The sequence below is a fragment of the Podarcis erhardii genome (assembly GCF_964252035.2).
Source record: "Podarcis erhardii genome assembly, chromosome: 2".
Taxonomy (NCBI): domain Eukaryota; kingdom Metazoa; phylum Chordata; class Lepidosauria; order Squamata; family Lacertidae; genus Podarcis; species Podarcis erhardii.
Window position 1 is genome coordinate 76070251 of NC_138498.1, and position 21323 is coordinate 76091573.

The 21323-nt window shown below is 43.6% G+C and overlaps 1 long non-coding RNA gene across 1 annotated transcript in view; it reads left to right on the forward strand.

Annotated features, from left to right (window-relative positions):
• The window catches only part of LOC309333772, a 79804-nt gene extending 58764 nt beyond the window's left edge, over window positions 1-21040 (forward strand). The window contains exons 3-4 of the long non-coding RNA XR_014152685.1: window positions 15820-15875; window positions 20764-21040. This is a non-coding gene — a long non-coding RNA (uncharacterized lncRNA). The remainder of the gene's footprint in view (window positions 1-15819; window positions 15876-20763) is intronic.
• Window positions 21041-21323: the final 283 nt, after the last annotated feature.

Consider the following 21323-nt stretch of genomic DNA (forward strand, 5'->3'; position numbering starts at 1 on the left):
TTGTTTTCCATAAATTCAACTGGCTTAATTTTCCTAAATTGGAAAATTTCCATACAACTGGCTTTGTTTTCCATAAATTTAATTTCTCACAAAATAATACCAGATTTTAGGACTGCCAATTAATCCAGTAATGACTGTTGTGAAAACTGTAATTAAAATGGCAAGAATTAACTGCACCAATGTAATTCATGGATGAAATCATTCTCTATGTGACATCTGTGTAAATAGTTACCGTTTCTCAATTATTGCAGAGCTTTGGTAATAATAAGCTGTCAGTTTACAGCCACTGGATTTTTTAAAAAATATTGTTCTCTCTAAGAGATGTATCAGCAGAACATTTTTCAAAGGCATCCATTTAGAAAAAGAAGAAGAAAAACAAAAATAAGGGACCTGGCCCTGTTTCTAAAACTATATTGCCATCTTTGCAGTTGAAGGTTCTTTATATGAGCTTTGAGATTCATCCTGCTTTGTTTCCCCAAGCAAGTTTGCCCCTTGCTATGTGATCTTGCATGCCACCCCCAATCTCCAAGAGGTATGAGATTCCAGGAAGTCCCAGGCCCACTTACCCAGGGTCCATGTTTCCTTTTGGAAAGGAGGCACAGAGGAGGCTGTGGTGTCTTTATGGTATATGGTTTATCTGCACATACATAAAACCTGAGCCTACAATGGAGGGGTTTCCAGCATTCACACTCAAAGCGGGCTTTGCTTCTCCCATAGCCACAGCCCTGGACTTAAACCAACATTCGCATCATGCTGTCTGCCTCTCTCTCCAGCTCACTGCTTTACTAGCACATCCCTGACTCCCTAGTCTAAGGTTCTTTCTGGCACTGCGCCTAACTCCCTCTACACTAAGCTCTATTTATCTGTAGAGAGAGGCCCCACTCATTTGCTACCTCACACCGAGCTCCTATAATCCTAAATGCCCATTACCCCAGGCTATCACCTCACACAGAGGATTAGCCTAGCTTAATTAGCTTTTGACACCCTAAGCCCTAATTAAATTCTAGCACCTATTGGACCCAGGAATTTAGGGTGTCAACGTTTCCCCTTTTTAAAGGGAAATTCTCTTATTCCGAATAGGATTCCTCACAAGAAAAGGGAAAAGTTGACAACTATGGTCTTAACACCTACAATGCTATTTTTTGTGCCTAGAGTAAGGTGAACCAGGACCTTCAGCAACTAGCCTCTTGCGCCTTGATTTCTGTTCCACCAGTATTCTGGTCTCCTCAGTTAGCTAGCCAAATAAAGTCTTGTGAGTCAAGGCAAAGGTGCCCTCTGGGCTACAGGACTGCCCTGAGTGAGTGTCAGCTGATCTGACAGCCCAAAGGTTGTCAGCTGACCTCTCAAGCCAATAGAGACACACCAGATATTTCCTTTGAAACCTGCTCCTCAGACTGAGAAACTTGTTGCTGGCTTTGCCTGCTTGATCTAGTGCCAGGTGTCTGTCCCATCTGTGACCACAGCGACTGCTTCCAGCCCACCTGGTTAACCACAGGTTTTTGCAACTTTTTGGTTCACACTTTTGTACTTGCCTCTCACCCTCAGATGGGGCTTCACACCAAACCTCAGCAGTGAAGCCAAATTAGGTGCTCCTGAACTTTTCACTAGGACCATCAGCAGCACTTATCTGAACCTGCTGGTTGAAAATAGCAATTTTGAAGCCAGCAGGCAAAATCCTTCCAGATGTTTTGGTGGGGGGGGCACATTCACAAATGTCACTGGCTCCTTGCTCGATGGTGTCTGTGTGATGTTGATCCAGAGGTACATCATTTCTCCTCCTCCTGTCTGGTTGCAATTTTTCGGTCAGTTAGGAACCACCCCCTCCAACTTTTTGCTCATCTCTCTCATATTTTTTCCTAGATGCAGTGTGCTCACATGTGCTATGAGCACTCCAGCATATTTCTCTAGGATTTTTTAAAGAAAGCAATCTAGAACAGGAGGCTGTCTTCCTTGTTGGCAAGAACAGTCCAATCTTCTTCCATGAAGGAATGAGGATAGCACTGCAGATGGCAAGCACTAGCAGTGTTACTGCCATGGAAACTACCAGTAATTTGGAATGGTCATAACTGACCTATATAACATGGCAACCAAGCTAATGCACAACTTCAAGGGTCACAGCACGGGTGTCTACTGCTTTGGAAAGCTGGGTGCTAGTGGTGGTCCCTAAGCTGAAACTCCCAGTGGGCAAATGCAATAAAGGAACAGCCTGTTGTCCTTGCCTCTTCATGAGGAACACCATTTTTTGTTTTATTTTTATCTGACAGGGCTACATGGCAGCCATAAATACTACTTGTGCACCTTCCACCAGTATGGAGATGTCATTTTAACAAAACAATAGTATTCTGCTCAGGGATTAACTGCTGAGATCCCCAGAGAGAAATTTGAGACCCTGGGGGAAAGATGTCTATGTGGCTTCTGTTGTCAGCCTCTGAAATCCGCATTGTGTAGGCACCATGTATTTAAAGCATCTTCTCCCCCCCCAAAAAGGTTCCTAGGTTTGTTAGGGGTGGTCACTGGAAACATGGGTGTAAATCCTGAGTGCTATCTTTTCCCCTACCAGGCAATTTGCAAGTGCTTTGTCCAAAGAGGGGGAGAGATCATGCTGCAAAACTCCTCCTTGAAGTTATCAATTTGCAATAGGATTTAATGATGATGACGACAACAACAATTTATTTATTTATATGTCACCCATCTGACTGGGTTGCCCCAGCCACTCTGGGCAGCTTCCAACAAACCAAAACATCCAAACTTCTCAGGGCTGCCTACAACTGTCTTCTAAAAATCAGATAGTTGTTTATTTCCTTGGCTTGTCAGTGTGGGCCAAGTACCCAGAAGTCAAAGAGGTTGCAGGAGGAGGAGGAGGAGGAAGAAGGAGGAGGAGGAAATTGTGTTAACAAGAATATCACTGAAAAAATGCAAATGTTTGCAATAACTGCTGAAAATCGCTGAAAATGAGAAACTCTTTCCCACAATCATGGCAACAATCAAAAAGCAAGTTTAGCTTAGTTCTGTTAAGAGAATCTTCTCAGTAGATCTTAAAACCTATGATATTAAAGAATGAACTAGTCTCCCTGAAGTTGTTGTGTGAAAAACACTGATAGTCTAGCACAGGGGATTGGAAACCTGTGTCCCTCCAGATGTTTTTTTGGACAATTTCCAACAGGCCCAAGCCAGCACGCCCATGGGTCCAGCCACAATCCAGCAACAACTGTAAGGACACAAGTGCTTCACCCCTGGTCTAGAAAAAATAAGTATTTAAATCCCAGAGGCCTTTTTTAAAATAATAATAATAATAATGGAAGATATGTCTTAGTGATGTGGTAGTGTTCCATAGAGATGTACTGATCTCAAGGCAGAAATAAATCAGGCCCTCAGTGTCTTTCTCTGTATGTTTGCCTCAGACTGTCAGATTATTCTCTGAAGTGGCCACAAAGTCAATCTCAGACAGAATTTTAAATCTGGTTGACTTATACTTTTTGTAGCTCTTGGTTGCTCAAGGAAGAATTTTCTATTTGACCTGTCAGGTAGAAATCAATCCTAATAATTTTGGTAGCCAATAGTTTGTGTACATCCGAAAACATCAAAGCTTATTCTTACAAAGCCTCTCCTCCTCCCAGAGGGGAGGGGTTGTGAGCGGGAGCCGATCCCCGCATCACGCAGGGGGCGTTCTGCCCCCTGCCCTGTCCTCATTGCTGGCGTGCCACGCCTCCCAGTAGGGCACCCAATCAGGTGACACTGCGGGGGTGTGGTTTAGCCACTCAAATGCGGCCGCGGCAGTTCTTCCCGCCATTGCGCTACTGATCTTCACGAGTCACCGGCCTCTTGGTTTTTTTCGCCTACCTCGTAGCAATCATCACAACTTTCTTGGTATTTGGCGGTTATGCATTGGAATGTGTTGTTGGTGTATGGAAGGGTAAGGTGTGGCCATCGCCTACCCCTTCACTTATGGGTATTCCGTTAAAGGAATCTGGCGGTCGTGGATCCTGTCCAATGCCCTGTGTGGCGGGGGGCCATGGCACGACCCCCGGTGACATCAAGGGAGAGCTTATAGTTGTATTTGCATCAACAGGCTCCCCCTACTGGTGGTTAACCCCTCGTCAGACTCACCCCTCTCCGAGTGGGTTGAGTCAAATTTGGAGTTGTCCAATGCCTAAGCCAATACCTTCTAACATGCTGAAATCAATAAAGTTGTGGCCTTTTCTTGCCCATTAACCTTATATACTGTGTCCACGTGTCTTTATTATTTCCAAGCGGGGGATGGGTCCTCGAAATCACAACTTCTCTTTATGAGACACATTTTCCTCTCTGTGTATTGATGCTCCCATGGTTCTGTCATTGGCCTGCAACACAAGAGTTTTCCAGATGTGGCTTCTAATGTTGCAATGAGAAAGAGCATGACCTAACAGGATATTGTAGCTGTGAGCTCAACACACATCTGCTTTGTCAAATGTGGGGGAAGAAGTTGTAGCAACCTACTCTTCACTTCCATTTGAGTATCTTAAGCAACACCAGTGATGAATGAACTCAGGGCAAAGGCACAGCCTGGCAAGGCAGCACTGTAGAGCAGTATATATGCCATAGTTTCTCCTGATGAGAAGATAGACACTGTAGTTCTTCACGTGCATAAAGAGGAGACGTTGAAGGACCTGGGTCGCTGGTTTCAACCTTTAAAGCCCTAAATGCCTTGAGACTAAGCTACCTGAAAGACTACCTTCTGCCATACACACCTATCTAAGCCTGAAGGTCCAATTCAGAGGCTCTGCTCCAAGCGCTCCTAACAAATTATGTAAGGCATAGCCACTAGGGATAGGGCATTTTCAGTAGTGGCACTCCAGTTATGGAGTAGCCTTCCACAGGAGGCTCAGCTGGTGCCATCTTTGTCATCCTTTCTGCATCCAATGAAGACCTTTCTATTCACTCAGGCCTTGTACCTTAAATAGTCTGGGCTTCTGTTTTATGAATCTGTGGGAGGTGTGGTGAGTTCTGTTTCCTTGTTATTGTTTTGTTGTTGTTGTTTTGCTTTGTATTTCAGTTGTTTGTTTGTTTGTTTGTTTGTTTGTTTGTTGTAAGCTACTCAGAGAATCCCATGTTATAAGGGGGTAAACAAACAGGGATGAGAGAGAATTTCAATTCAGTTATAGGAAGCTTTACCTAAACTGCATTCTCTGTAATGCTTAATTTTTTTGCATTTCCCTGAATTTTGCAATGCAGTTCTCAAGTCAAGTAATGTGTACAAAAATGCATATATTAAGGTAAAATGTGCACTAAAATGTACATAATAGTGGGGGAGATACCCACAAAAATGCATTATATTTGTGGAAATCGCTTTGTAAAAATATATGTACTAGCAAAATTGCTCCCAAAATGTGTATATTAGGAGAATATACTGCTCTACAATGCAGATGAATTTTCCTGAGGACTTAAAAAATACAATTTGGAAATATGGCAAACTGAACTTAGGAGTGGAAAAACAAGAAATGGAGAGAAACCAAAACTTGATAGATTTCACTTTCCCTATATACAAATATCATCAGTCATAATATTTCATTATTATTATTAGTAGTAGTAGTAGTAGTAGTAATAATAATACAGATGCCCCACATAAAGACCTGGATATGCAGGTGTCCCATCTCCCCCTGATGTTGTCTTTTTGCTCAAAGAAGGGTTTTCCCAACCAGGCAATTTTAGGCCAAGTGTCCCATTTTTATTTTCATCTGATGGAACCAAAGTGCCTGTTTGCCACCTTTCAGCTGCCAGTCTTTTTTTGTGGAAGTCCCCGTAAGAATTCTGAGGTCTCCGAAATGGCATAAGTGAGGCCCAAGTATCTTGGCATGTGGAAAGTTAATAGCGGATTGGTACGAAAACAGTTGAAAGGGCAAGAGCTTCCCAGTGTGCACGTGCTTCTTCCCTTGCCTTTACTGCAAATAATCATTTAAGTGCTTTATAGCCTTTATTGCTTTTGCCTCCCAGCAACTTGGTGGTGCATTCATGTTGTTCCCATGAGGAGCTGAGGCCGAGAGAGGGATTTGCCTGAGGCCACCCAGTGTGTCCCATGGGCTATATTGCTCTATATCAACAGGACCACAGAGACTCTTCATGCCTGTTTCCAGAGTCTCTCTTTAAGCATCTCTTGTGCCAAGTCTTCAGTCTGCTTTTTAAAGTTTGAAAATCATTCAGTGTGTGTGTGTGTGTGTGTGTGTGTGTGTGTGTGTGTGGAGGGGATAAAGGTTTTTCCACAGGGTGGTTTCTGAGAGAGAGACTTCCAGAAATGCTCCAATGGGTTGATGCATGAATCATAAGAACATCAGAAGAGCAGAGGCCTATCTCATCCTAAGCCTGGTTTTCCACTGTGGCCAATCAGTTGCCTAAGGCAGGGGTCAGCAAACTTTTTCAGCAGGGGGCCGGTCCACTCTCCCTCAGACCTTGTGGGGGGGGCGGTCTATATTTTGGAAAAAAAGAAAAGAACGAATTCCTATGCCCCACAAATAACCCAGAGATGCATTTTAAATAAAAGGACACATCTACTCATGTAAAAACACGCGGATTCCCGGAACATCCGAGGGCCGGATTTAGAAGGCAATTGGGCCAGATCCAGCCCCCGGGCCTTAGTTTGCCTACCCATGGCCTAAGGGAACCCCACAAGCAAGACATGAGGGCCAGAACCCCCACCCCCACTATTATTTCCCAGCTACACACTTCACATTGGCACACTGACTGTACCATTATGCACGCGCGCACACAATTTCTGACATTGACTAGATGACCTAAAAGATCCCACCCAACTCTATGGCTGCACACACAACCATGCAGTTAAAGCTCATGACTACCCCCAAGGAATCCTGGAAACTGTCATTTGTTAAAGGTGCTGGGAATGGTAACGCAGGGGTTACCTGTGTGCTTTAAGTGTGCTTTTGTTGTTGTTGTTTAGTCGTTTAGTCGTGTCTGACTCTTCATGACCCCATGGACCAGAGCACGCCGGGCACTCCTGTCTTCCACTGCTTTAAGTGTATGGTTTATATGCAGCCTATGATTCTGTCAAATGCAAACAAAGCCCAACAAATACCGCGAGCCGCTGCAGACTAATTTATCTGGCTCTTTATATTTCCCCCCGATAAAGCTTTAAGAAAACAAGCTTTATGCCGTGCATTGGGAGTCAGTTGCTCCTGAACAGTCCCATTTGCTTTGATTAGAAGGCTTCTGGCATTAGATGATTGAGCAAAATGGTTGCATGATCCAATGCAAGTGCTGTAGATAGAACTGTATTCTGTGGCTCCTTTTTGTGACTGTACATCCAAACTGTTGTTTATTCTTTATAAATCCTTTATTCATTTGACATTTCAGAGTGTCTTACTGAAACCACAGCACCATACGCTTTTAATTTAAACCAAAGTTGCAGGGAAAGCACTGAGTCCATTTTCAGCAACTATGAGTCATTATACACCTATTCTCCTATGTTTGATATCAGCAGATCAAGTTTTGATCGAATATAATGATGAGGTATGCATCGATTGGGGGTGGGGAGTGGATCTTTGTGGTTTATCAAACGGCTGTGATGAATTATATCCGTAAAACTTTGCACTGCTATTTTTAGGTGAGGAAGATGTTTTATTTTCTTTTTTCCAAAACGTCTGAATGCCCTTCTTCTCTCTTATTAGGACACCAGTTCAGCAATAAAGTCTCCATATCTGGTGCAGTGGTTCTCTGTTTCGAACGTCTTTTTTCTTTCTGGCTGGTAAATATTCCTCTGGGATTCCTTGCTGTGTGTCAATGGCCGTCTGATTCCTTCTTCTGAGGGTGAGCAATCTCCTTGAGAGACTCCAGCAAGCCTCGCTTTGGAGCCAATTGTGTGCACACCCACCCAGCGAGACATATACCTCTGGGGGAGGGTATGCCGTTCTTTGTAGAAGGATTAGGAAACTCATCCTGGCTGGAAAGATTGCACAAGTAACCAGAAGCGATATTTATAGGGCTGGCAGGGAAGGGGAAGCAGACTTCTAAATGCATACCAGGCACTTAAATGTGGAAGTTTACAATCAGATATCTCAACTCCCCGAGATTGCGTAAAGTAGAGATGCCATTTCCTACAGAGCGACTAATAATCTTAGCTGATGTGAATCGTGCAGACCTGAAAGAGCCATTTGGGAAGAGGGAATTTCTTCATGTTGTGCAATTACCAGGACACAACGCATGATATTTTTAAGATGATTCAATATAATGGCAAAGACACCACCTGGTGAATTTGCCACTGGAGCTTAAGGTGAAATAATTGGTACATCCTTATTTACAATCATGAAATCTTGGTTGTGGATTTACAGTTTTTTTTGAAATACAGTGAAATCTGACAGTGGCTGCTCAGCAAACACGACACTTTCAAGGACTTCTCTGTACCAGAGCCAGTGTGGTGTAGCGGTTAAGAGCAGTGGACTCGTAATCTGGAGAACCGGGTTCGTGTCTCCGCTCCTCCACATGCAGCTGCTGGGTGACCTTGGGCTAGTCACACTTCTCTGAAGTCTCTCAGCCTCACTCACCTCACAGAGTGTTGTGTGGGAGGAAGGGAAAGGAGAATGTTAGCTGCTTTGAGACTCCTTCGGGTAGTGATAAAGCGGGATATCATATCCAAACTACTCCTCCTCCTCCTCCTCTTCTTCTTCTTCTTCTTCTTCAATTCATATGGGTTTTTTGTTTTTGCTTCCAGATTGTGCCAGTTCACTCTGCACCCCTTTCTTTTCAGTCTCCAAATGTCCTGATACATACCGTAAGCTTTTCCTCTTTCCAACTACAATAATTATCTGAAATTGACAAATTCCAAAGAGGCAGCTGTGTTTGTCTGTTGTAGGGTGTGGGGAGGGAAACACACACCGTTTGTGTGGCACCTTGAAGGCTAACAAAAATATGCTTTCATGGGCTGGAACACTGTAAGTGCTAAAAAATGAGCTTCACCTCGATTTAATAATAATATTTCCCTAAGAGAACACTCGTGATAAGGGTCCACTTATCTAAGGAATGCTCTCTTTTCAAGAGATCATTGCACCACCATGATACGCACTAAAGAAGTGCGTGGTGGTAGAGCGATGCAGAGTGGCAATCTGGTTTAGTTTGTAGCTCTCCACCAAACTTCCTCAATTGCACCCTGAGGCACTTCCCCCGAAGTGAGGCCCAGGAACAAGACAATCTCCTCCAGGACAGCAACTTATACGTGATGCAGCAGAATCAATGAGTACAATCCAGAGGAAGCTGAGCTTGGTAAAGCGTTGCTGGATCCAACAGCTCTTAATGTTGGATCACACATAGCACAGCAAGCCAAAACAAACAAACAAGCCATAAGCAGCAGCCCAGCACAAAGGCAGCCGTTTTAGCCTAAGAAGCTTGCCGTAGGTGAAATGGTTTTCTTAAGTCTTATCAATCTTGCTTCAGAAATTCAGGCAATCAGACAGATTCTCTGTCAGAGAGGAGGTTAGGAAACATGAGGCATCTTTTTCAATAAAGATCTGTGTGAAGCTGAGATAGGGAGAGAAAGGTAGACAGAGGTGGGGAGGGGCAGGGGGAGTGAGACTGGCAGAGAGAAAGAAGCTAAGAGAGTGGGACTGTGTGGATTTTCTTTCCTACACCATTTCCCCAATGTTCCTCAGAATTTTTTTCCTTACACTCCTTTTGCTAAGAGTCAGTAGCAGCTCATGGGTCAGCATTGCTCACTTGGCTACCCAGTGTGAAAGTCACTGCTGGGAACTGGGAGGGGGTGGCAGGAGCAGTGTTGACACGGTGCAGACACAGCAACAGACCCAATCTGACAGTTCTGCTGCTGTTTCCGCCCTGCGCTGACCTCTGCGCTGCCCCATTTGGTTACCAGCAGCAGCCTTCACATTGGGAAACCAGGTGAGCAATGCTGCCCTACCCTGCTCCACCAGCCACTACTGCTGAGGGCAGGAGACTTACGTTAATACATTCAAGTGTCTTTTAGTCGCCTGTCAGATTTGACGGACGTGCTATTTATGGGGAGGAGGGTCCTGGTCTTAAAATGTATTCAACTTGACCACTGCTTAGTACCAAGAATGAGTTTATTGATTAATTTTAAACTAAAATGTTGGTTGCGAAAAAGAAAAGAAAGGTCTCTCCATTTGATCGAAGCCAGCAAGATGGCAACCCTGGCGCCATGAATCCACTGTTGCCCAAGGTTCCCAGCAATACCAAACAGGGAGATAACCCAAACAAGCATTTAAACCCAGATGATCTAATATGGAAGTGGTGCTGTTGAGGATGTACAAGCAGCACTCAGCAGTCTAAAGAAGAAGTTAAAAGAAACAGAAACAACCCAAAACCCATTTTTTGCTTTGCCTCTCTTTCATATTTCAGAGACTAACACCACAGCCCTATATATATTCATTTGGAATAAAGCCCTACTGCATGTTAAGTGAAGTTTGTGCCTGAGGAAGTGTGCACAACTTAGTTGCATTTAGAAGAACAAGAAGAAGAAGAAGAGGAGGAGGAGGAGGAGTCTGGATTTGATATCCCACTTTATCACTACCCGAAGGAGTCCCAAAGCAGCTAACATTCTCCTTTCCCTTCCTCCCCCACAACAAACACTCTGTGAGGTGAGTGGGGCTGAGAGACTTCAGAGAAGTGTGACTGGCCCAAGGTCACCCAGCAGCTGCATGTGGAGGAGCGGAGACGCGAACCCGGTTCCCCAGATTACGTGACTACCGCTCTTAACCACTACACCACACTGGCTCAGTGGTTGGCCCAAGACATGTTGCTGCCTGAAGCAAATGCCAAGGGGGTCCCTCCCTGCCCCTATTCCGCGTATAGAAGCTGGCCTGGCTGTCAGCTGAATCTTCCTTTAACGCTGGAATCAAGTTAGCGTCACCCACCACACCTTAAGGCAGCATGCCAGCTTAGAGGACACAGAGCAGGCCGCGTGGCACACAGCTCTGTCGCCTGACGCCCTGCTGCTTCCTCACTGCTGTGAAAAAGATTCTGCTCGCTGCCTGCTCAAACAAATGCTGCAGCCGTGCAGCAATGGTGCCACCAGGGTGCATCATGGGAAATGAGGAAGACATGCACACAAACAATGCTTGCTGGAGTCTTAACAAATCTGCTGTGCTTAAAAACTAACTAACAAATGTAGAGCTCTTTAGCGCTCTGCAGGCAATATTTTGGAGAGCCTCACTTCTTACAAAACACAGGGACCTAGAGAAACGTAGAGATATATAGGAAATATAGCACAGCGGCAGAAGAATTTGTGGGGTCCCCAATCCAACTTGGGGGTGGGTTGTTGACGTTGCGCTGTGGTTCAGGAAGGGGTAGATCCACAAATCACCCAAATTTTTCCCATTCAGTCCCCACCCTATTCAGATGTACACCCTTAACAGATACAAGATCAAAAGCACCCTCTGTTCATTTGTATAGGAATTTTCCATTCTAGACCTGGCTACAGTTGCAAAGGAGTCTTATGAAAATGTTGCAGAGAAAATGATAAAGATGTGAAGGATGACCATCCCCCCGCCCCCCCAAGAATCTCTCAGCAGTGATTTATTGTTTTGACTTTGTGAGGTTTGCTTGAGCTGCTGCTTACCGTTTGGATTAACGCCAATGCTATATAGGAGGCACCTGTATGTGCACGAGAACGTCATGCCTCGCAGTATAGAATTTCTTTGGCTTTTTAAACCTGTGCAACTGCAAACAGCCCGCCAGCAAGCCAGTTATTATACAAGGCCTACAAATGCATGCAGATGGAAGAGAGGCCAGGGGTCACGAAGTTTCTAAGGCTGCTTTTAATAACCATGAGCTGCTGAAGAAATATCAAGGTACATCCACAATGGGAGTTTTAAGGGAGGGGAGGGAAGTCAGCCTTAAAGAACGCAGGCATGACTGTCCCTGTGTACCCAGTCCCCCAATGAGAACACGTGATGGGGAGCTTAGTTCTTTGTGGGCAAAGCACTCAATTGCATCAGCTCCTAAGGTGCAAGAATCGCAGGCTAAACAGCTCCTTCTTCACAGTTGGCGCAACAGTGCGACTACACCTGAATCAGCGCACTTACACTCCCTCTTCTGACATAGTGTGCTCAAGGAACCAGTGACTTCTCCTGGGCGGCAGCTCCAGCTGCTCCTGCCGCTTTTAGCCTCTGCTCATCCTTGGAGATAGTAGAGGAGAGGACAGAGAAGATTCCAACAGCTCAACTCTCTTTGTGACTTCCTGCAACTCTTCTTCCATCTCTTCTTCACTTGTCTCTCACGGCCTGGACTCCTCCTCTTTCCCCTGCTTCACGGGTGGCACAGAACCTCATAAATCACTGGCCCTTTCACCTGGATCATCCTCCTGCCCCCTGCCTCCTCTGCCCACCCTTGGTACCCCTGCCTGTCCCTGACAGCACATCCTTCGGAGATCCACAGCTGCATCCCACTTTGCATTGTTGTCTGGGAGTTCCTGTGGCTCTTACAATGCTTAGAATGCGTCTAAAATTTTCCAGGTGCTCTGCATATGTTAAAAGATAAGCCATCCCCTGCTCCATGGGCTCATAGGCACAATTCAAAAGAGGGAAGCAAGCATTCAAGCAGCTGATGGATGAGGCCAGGCTGGTCTCCCCCTGGCCACAATGCTCCTCATGGGAGGCAGAGGAGGTGCAGATTCCCATGGAGCTTAAGAAGGCTTGGTTAAGACATAAGGCATGGCAGAAGAAATGAGCCCAGGGAAGGGAAGGCTGGAAGATGGAAGATGGAGCAAGCTTGTTTTCTGCTCCAGAGGGTAAGACCTGGGACAATGGAGTCAAATTATGAGAAAGGAGATTTCGACTAAACATTAGGAAAAACCTTCTGACCACAGCAGCTGTTTGACCGTGGACTATACTACCTTGGAAGGCAGAGGACTCTCACAATAAATTAAAATTAAATTAAAAACTGGGACAAAATGGGGATGAAACACTTTTGGGATGAACACTGGGTAGATGAATGAGCAGACTTTAACAAATGCTGGAGAAACTAACAGATACATGGAACTGAATGCTGGAAAAAGAAAGTCCTCGCTGGAAGCCACAGGAGGCGAGAGAGCTCTTGTGTTCAAATCCTGCTTGTTTCTTATAGGCATCTAGTTGGCCACTGGCCTGATCCAGCAGGCTCTTCTTACATACTTATCTGTTTTGTAGGACTCAACATCAGCAAAAAAATGTGACATCTGTATCATTTCCTTGCCTCCTTCAACACACCACACTCCTTTCAGTTTTCTCCTCTCTCCTTCATTTATTTAGTTTTTTAAAGAAATGCTTCTATAAATCTATAGCTTGAGCCAATGTCTGCTTTTTTGGTAGGGAACAGAGTATTCTTTTGCTGGCAATGCTACATGCTAAGGGAACTGGGGAGGAGGTGACATCAACTTAACCTCTCTTCTGAGCTAGGCGAACAAGCCAAGGCTATACAAGTGGGACCTTTGCAGAAAAGCTTGTGCAGCTGCAGAGCACAGACCTTTTCCTGGCCCCTCGGTATGAGGAGCTAGTTATTTTGCCTGCAAGGAAAGAAGCAAAAGGCCAACAATAGGAAGGTTTATAATATGTCCCAGTCTCTCTGCTGGGGGAAAAAAATCCCCCCTATCCCTTTTGAAAATGTGCTTGCTTTTTCATCCTCCTCTGCTCCTCATCACCCCCCGGGCAGCAGGGTTACCAAGCACTGTATGGACTTCATTAAATCTTTCTCCATGTTCCCATCTCCAAAAGAACCCAGGAAAAGATAAAGCCGAGCAATAGAATGCAAACCTTTATCTGATTCTTATTGGTGGGCATCTCAATTAGATGCCTTGCTTGCGTCTGAATGCCAGGTAAAAATCCCGTCACCCAGAACAAAAGCGCTCCTCCCTTAAACATGAATAATAACCAAAGATGAAAATCAGTCATTTGTGTGGAGCAGGAAATTTATTTCCCCTCCCTTTCTGTTGAAAGGGCAAGACTGAGATGCATTCACTGGGGTTTCAGTCCATCTCCATTGCGCTACTGCTAGCAGGGGTGGACTTTGGTTCTATGGCACCCTGAGCAAGGCCAAAATTTGGCACACCCCTCCAGCCCTCGCACCATGCCAAAGACTTTCTGAGGTTCCAGAGGGCCATTTACTATGTGTGCTGTCATTCATAAAAAGAGAGCCAAGTATTAACAACATGATTTTGCTGTACCCTTTGCCACAGGAGCCTCTTTCGTTGAGTTAGCTTCTCTGCAATACCAGCTGCTCTCAAACCCCAGTCTATGAAAGAGATCTGGAACCTTTAATGATGTGCGATCTTCATAGCTCAAAAAATATTGGTAACATGGCTCTCTCTGGGTTTGGATTGGCTTACATTGCCTAACATATTATTGTTGGACAGCATTAGCTAGAATGATTATAAAGGAGGGCACTCCAGCAAACCACAATCCCGCTAACATTATGGAGAGAGCTTTTTATGTATGTGTCATAGCTTGATATAGTACAACATCACCAGAAAGTTTTCTGTTGTTGGGTTTTTAAAAACCTCTTCCTAATAATTTGTTTCGGCCATTTAAGAGCACTGATTCACTGGTGTTTTTGTTTTGTTTTTTTAATCTGGCTTTTTAAATGCTGGAGTGCGCTTGACAAGTCAGCAGTAATGGTAAACCCTTTGTCTCATGAAAGCTGGAGATTACTTGCCCCTAGATGTTTCCATAGGAAATTCAAATGTTGGATTTCCCCCCCCCCCCCTCACACACCATCTACTCCTGAAGCTGAATGAAATGCTGAGCGAGGCAACTAGTGATTTCTTTGCATTCTTGGATCTGGCTTATTTTTCTCTGCAATTGTCTCCTGTCCTCAAAGCATCTCATTGTGAGTCAAGGACCCACCACCCGCATAGGAGTATAATAAGACACAAAGACACATTATTTTAGGTTAATGGGCAAAATTAGGCCACAACTTTTATTGGTTACAGCATGTGAGTAGTATTGGCTTAGGCATTGGATGAAACAGCAATACAAGACTCCACCCTGCACAGCTGGGAGTCATATCAGGGTTAACAACCAATGGGAGTTGTTGATGCAAATACAACTGGAAGTTCCCCCATGACGTCACCAGGGGTCGTGCCATGGCCCTAGCCACCAGCAGGGCATCGGACAGGATCCACGACCGCCGGATTCCTTTAACGGAATACCCAAAAGAGGAGGGGTAGATGATGGCCCATACCCAATCCTCCAACACATATTCCAATGCCTAACCGCCAATACCAGAAAGTTGTGACAAATTGCTACGAGGTAGGCAAAAAAACCAAGAGGCTGGTGCCAATTTGCCAAATGGATAAAAAAGTCCTACCAGGCCCCTTGGGCAACCAAGGCAACCAACCGAAGTCCATAGCAAAGTCAATATGCAAAAGAAGCTGACCTAAGAGGGAGGGAGGGCGGGAGATCTGAAAAAAACAGGAATAGACTGGGAGCTGAGCGCTGCCGCAGCTGTTTAAATGCGGCTAGCCCCGCCCACCAGCCACCTACTGGTCAGCTGGAAGGCTTGGCTAGCTCACAATCAAAGATTTGATAACCTTAGACGTTCTGCTTTCCCATTTATTTCAAATGAAAATATAAGTTGCTTGACTGATGGGTTCACTGCAATGGTAGAATGCTTTGCTATGTTTTTAGGGCTGAGATGCAAAGGGCTTCTTAGACAGTACCCATAATACTTTTGTACATACACCAAATGTCTCCTCTTTTTTTCTCTTTCCGGTCAAATATGGATAGAAGAAGGCTATTATGTTCATGTTCTGCTTGTGGGCTTCACACAGGGATCTGGGAAATCACCATGAGAATAGAATGCTGAATTAAATTGATCTTTTGTCTGATCCAGCAGGACTGGATTGTCTTCTCATGGACTAAAGCAAGAAGGCTCCGGTTGCAAGATGGAAGGTAAGAGAGCCCAAAGTATGTAAAAGCTTCTTGCAAAGTATTTTGGATCCTAGCCTAACTCAAAAGGGAAAATCTGGGTTTGTGTCCAAGAAAAACAAAATTACACCACAAATGTCTTTTTAATATCACTTTTTTTTTTGCAAAACCACAAGCTTTAATTTGCTATTTGCTTTACTCAAGAGCTATTCAACATGTATCTTCCAAAACATCATTTAATGATGATACATTTGGTTTAGATGATGTAGAACGTGGTGCCATACAATTTATCAAAAATTATCACTCCAATGGAAATGGCCACCAGCTATTTTTGTTGTTGTTTAGTCGTGTAATTGCACCAGCTATATATCAGTTTAAAAACACTGCTAGGTTTTAGACTCTTCTTCATAAATATCATATTTGCCTGATATTTTAAAAGAATGGTGACTGATTTTTCTTCCTCTTACTTTAAAGTTCGATGGTGGTTCTTTGTATTTTGTGCTATTGCAGTTTATTGTTTCAGTTTTGTATTTTGGTTTCACATTGGTTAAAAGTCTCCATTTTAAATTTTAAGCCTCTTTGGGGATATTATCGGGTGAAAATATTAGATGAGAAGTCTTTCAGATAAATACCATTCCATACCACAAGTGAGGTTTAAGGGGCAACTCTACCGGACTTTGGTTTTATTTTGAGTGAGAGAATACCACCACGGCTGTACTTGTCTGTTGCCTTTCCATAGTTATAAGCATGTTCAAGGTGGCTTACAACATGAAAGGATTTACATAATGACGAAAGTAGTCATAAACAAAGAAAAGTAATCAAAAAGTACACATCAGTCTGATAGGCATGAATGGCATAATTTATATTAAACAGGCTTCAGAATGAGAATATGTTTTGTGTAGACTCGGATGATGCATAATTTCTTTTAATAGTGAACCTTGGGATGGTTGTCTGACCTTCATTATGTAGACCAAACAGGCACCATCCTTGGAAAAGGGAAGCATAAGCATGCTTGTGAGAGCCTTGTCACTTGGTAAAAAGCTTGGCAAAATAGATTCTCATGTGCAGGGCAGAGATCAAATCCACAAGTGTGGTGCCACTCAGATAAATTATCTTGTCAGAGCACGAGCCAGTTGCAGACTATAGACAGGGGTGGGTGGGTTTGTGCTGAGTTGATGGAGTAGGAGAAAGGAAGGATGAGATAAGAAGAGATAGAGGAGAGGGAGTTCAAAAGCATTTTAGGAGTCTTGGCTTGAACAAATTTGTATATTCCAACGTATCTTTATTATCACTGTGTAAATCAGGGTGTTGGCCTCTTTTTGTTGATAAGCCCAAGACATTTAACACAATCATCTTCCATTTTCCAAAAGTGCATTAAGCTTCTTTGTTACTCATTCCTTGTATGATGGAGGTTGGGTAGAGTAATGACTTGGAGGAATCGCTGAGCAATTATTTAAAAGATCTGTGAGCTAATTATCTTCTTAGAATGTCCCAGACTGTGTGTCTGTTGAAGGAACCTTTAATTAATTGCAACCTATTGAAACTAGGAATGACTCTTCTGCATACAGGATCACTTCTAGCTTCTGAAGACAGTCTGTCCTCTCTGTCCTCCTCTTGGGAGAAAACATCTCAATAAATTAACTCAATGGTACCACTTCATTAAATTTCCCTTCTGTAGTAAGCCAGTCTGTAGCAGCATCTGAGCAGCACAAGGAGCCTGGGATGGACTGGCTATCCAGCACCCCTCCTGTCCTTGACGAAAACCACCAGTTTCATTACACGGCTCAGGAGAACATTTATGGAAGCAAAGCATCGACAAGACTGAACTGGAGAGATAGGAAGAGGTCCTTTGTGACCACAGTACAATTGTTAGTATTTGTCCTGCGTAATCTGCACTAAGGGGAAAACGATGCAACAAATGACTGCTCCACCCCCCCACAAAGAAGTCACAAGAGTGTTGTCTGAACATAGTTGTCAACCTTCCCTTTTTTGTGGGATATTCCCTTATTCCATCGATGTTTCCTGCTGCTTCCCGCTGCTATCCCGGATTGTTAGATATCCCATAGATTGTCCCCGGGACAGGTGAGGCTGCTGATCCCTTATTTTCAAATCTGAAAGTTGACAGCTATGTGTCTGAATAATCACTTTTGGAAAGAGTGGGTGTTAATGGGAGGGTTTTGAGTACAGGCCTGAGGTTTCAACAAATGCAAAACCTCACTTTTACATGTATGATTCCTCCCAGCCAGGCTCAGTAGCTAATTGCAATGAAGGAATTTGTTCTGGCTTTGTTCTATTTGCACTAACAGACTTCATATGAGTCATAAAGGCTGTTGCTCCAGAAAACCCTTTCCTTGGTGTAATTTCAATGGTGTACCATTGGCTCACAAGGCAGACTCAGAATGGCCATATGACACTGGTATTTTTAATTTTAATTTTAATTTTAAAAAGGGGAGACTGATGCCCTCATTTGCCCTGTGACTCTGTGTGCTGATGCCAGGCCTAAGGTTAAACATTTCTGCCAACCTTTCTCTGGTGTCCTGCATAAAATAATTCTGAAGGTGCTACTTGACCTTGGAATTTGCATTCAAGAAACTTTCACCCTAGACAGATGAGATCTGTCTAGCCTACAGAAAATTACTCTAAATTGTTGCTATTATGCTAGCGAGGCTTGAAATACTTTTGACCTGAGTGAATTGCTTGCTGAATGGCAACGACCAAAGATGGGAGCGGGAGGCAGGGGCACAGGGAGGAAGCAAAAACACCTGACTTTGAACACACCTGCCTAATGCAGTATGATTGAATTCTCATTTAGAGATAATATCTCTAAATTTGAAAGGTTTCATAGCCTGGCTATCTTTTGAGACTAATCTCCTTTGCTGGTGAACATGCTTCAGTCCTGTTGCACAACACATTGGCATATGTATTCTTAATTGCAGGCCAATAATAATGTATTGGTGCCTCAAAAAGAAAGTACAGAGGCTTTTTGTGTGGTGCACATGTGTCAACTGGTTGTTGTTGCTTAGTCGTTTAGTCGTGTCCAACTCTTCATGACCCCATGGACCAGAGCATGCCAAGCACTCCTGTCTTCCACTGCCTCCTGCAGTTTGGTCAAACTCATGCTGGTAGCTTCGAGAACACTATCCAACCATCTTGTCCTCTGTCGTCCCCTTCTCCTTGTGCCCTCAATCTTTCCCAACATCAGGGTCTTTTCCAGGGAGTCTTCTCTTCTCATGAGGTGGCCAAAGTATTGGAGCCTCAGCTTCAGGATCTGTCCTTCCAGTGAGCACTCAGGGCTGATTTCCTTCAGAATAGAGAGGTTTGATCTTCTTGCAGTCCATGGGACTCTCAAGAGTCTCCTCCAACACCATAAGTCAACTGGTAAGCGGCTCTAATTACCCAAAGAGAGAGTGAATAGAAGGCAAGCCACTTTGCAAAAGCTAACTGAATTTTAGTAGCCAAATGCTTGTCTCACGTGATGCCCAGCTAACACAGAGAGAAATTCTGTACATGTTTTCTCACAAGGAAAACTTAATTGTGTTCCATCTTCAATGGTGCTTACCCCCAGATAACTGTGCATAAGATGGCAGCTACATTTATGATAAAATTTCTTGATTATATTTGTTTTACTTTGCATTTCAATTCCCCCCATTTATTTACTGAAATCCATCCAAAGAACTTTATGTTGGGGTGTGTGCATGCATGCAAATGTAATAAATGTCTTTGCACTTCATGAGTCACAGCTAAAAGTGTGAATACATTTCACTAAAAAGCATCATGTTCAAGGTGATACCAGGAGACAAAAATGGTACATCATATCTGTAATGATCCATGCCCACAAGGCTTCATGTTGTGGTCATCATGAGATGTACATTTAGGTGTACACCTACTCACTCTATTAAACCACCTAATTTCCAATAAGTTGTGTTATATGTGTGCACTCATATTGATCATATGGCATCATTGGCACATACAGCCAAATTTCACTGTGAAGGGCAACCCAGATCCTTTGTCAAAGGTGGCTCCTGTTCTTGCAGAATTCCTTGTCGTCTTCACTCTGTAGTCCTTTAGTAGAATTGAAGTCCATGGAACTTGTTTGCAGCCTATTGTAATTCTGTCTAAAGTATTAGAAACCATGTAGGATCTTGCTGCACTGTTACTTTAGTTAGCACACTACAATACTTGCAGGAATGAAGCTCTATCACTGTCTCCAGTCCTCCATCACTTTGATCTACTACTACTTATCTAGTTCCTTGCTGTATACAAAGCTGCTTAATGTAACATTATAACAGCTGATAAAAGAGCTTTTAGTTGATTGATCACCTGCCTTTTGTTTAAATAATTTTGCATACTACCAATGCATCAAAATTCTGCCTTTTTGTGACATTGAAGAATAATAAGCCAAATTACCTCTTAAAAAGTGGAAGTTATCACTCACTACCTGATGGAAAGGGCACCTTCAATTTCTTCTTCTTCCTTTTTTTGGCCTGTTACAAACAAAACTTCAGTTGCAGCCCTGCCAATTAAAATTGCCCTGATTATTTCTCTAAACTTTCAGGCATTTGATCTACAGATTCTACCAATTCACTACCTGTTATAAGTCTTTGATGCAGTTTTGCAAAACAGAAAATACAGAACCCATTCTGGTCCTAACAGCGCATACATGTCTACTCAGAAGTATGCCCCACTGAGTTAAAATGAGCTCAGTCCCAGGTAAGTGTGTACAGGATTACCCCTTGATTTCTTATTTATGAGAAATTGCAATCCAGTAGCAATGGGAATAAGAAAGGAAAACCTCCAATGTCAAGCCAAAGACAATGTGCAGGTAGCAGCAACAAAGCATTAAGCACTTGATGAACCTGGAGATAACAGAACTTCTATTATTGTTGTTGTTTTTCTTATTATAAAAAAACAGGCTCTGCTGGAAGGATCAGATCATAAGAATGATAAATGGGACCCCATCTGATTCTTAACAGTGTTGATGAGATATAGGACCACTGCTGAAGGTTTAACGGTATAGGTAAGAGCTTGGATTACCGAGAAATGAGGCAAGGTTCAAACAAAAGATGATTCATTTGTCACATATGCATCAGGTCATTGGTTTTGTGTTTTCAGCCTTTAGGCTAAGGGACGGCATCAAGTAGCATTTAATTTTAGTTCTTCAGCTTTTTTTGATCCCTTCAGTGGGAAGACTTGAGCAATAAATAACGTCAGTTTTTGACAACCACTGAATATCAGTGAACTTCAGAGGCTTGTAGCAGATAAGCCTCCTGACAAGCATTTGGAAACCTAGCAGAACATCAGTGTACTCTTGGCAAGTATAACTGCTTTCATTCAGAATGAAAGAAGAAGCCCATACTGGTTTTCTTGAAGCCTTCTAACCATGAACACATAGAAGCTGTGGCCCATAGTTGCTTCACATTTACAGCAGGGGTAGCCCCCAAAGGTAGCCAACATCTTAAGATGTTTTGGACT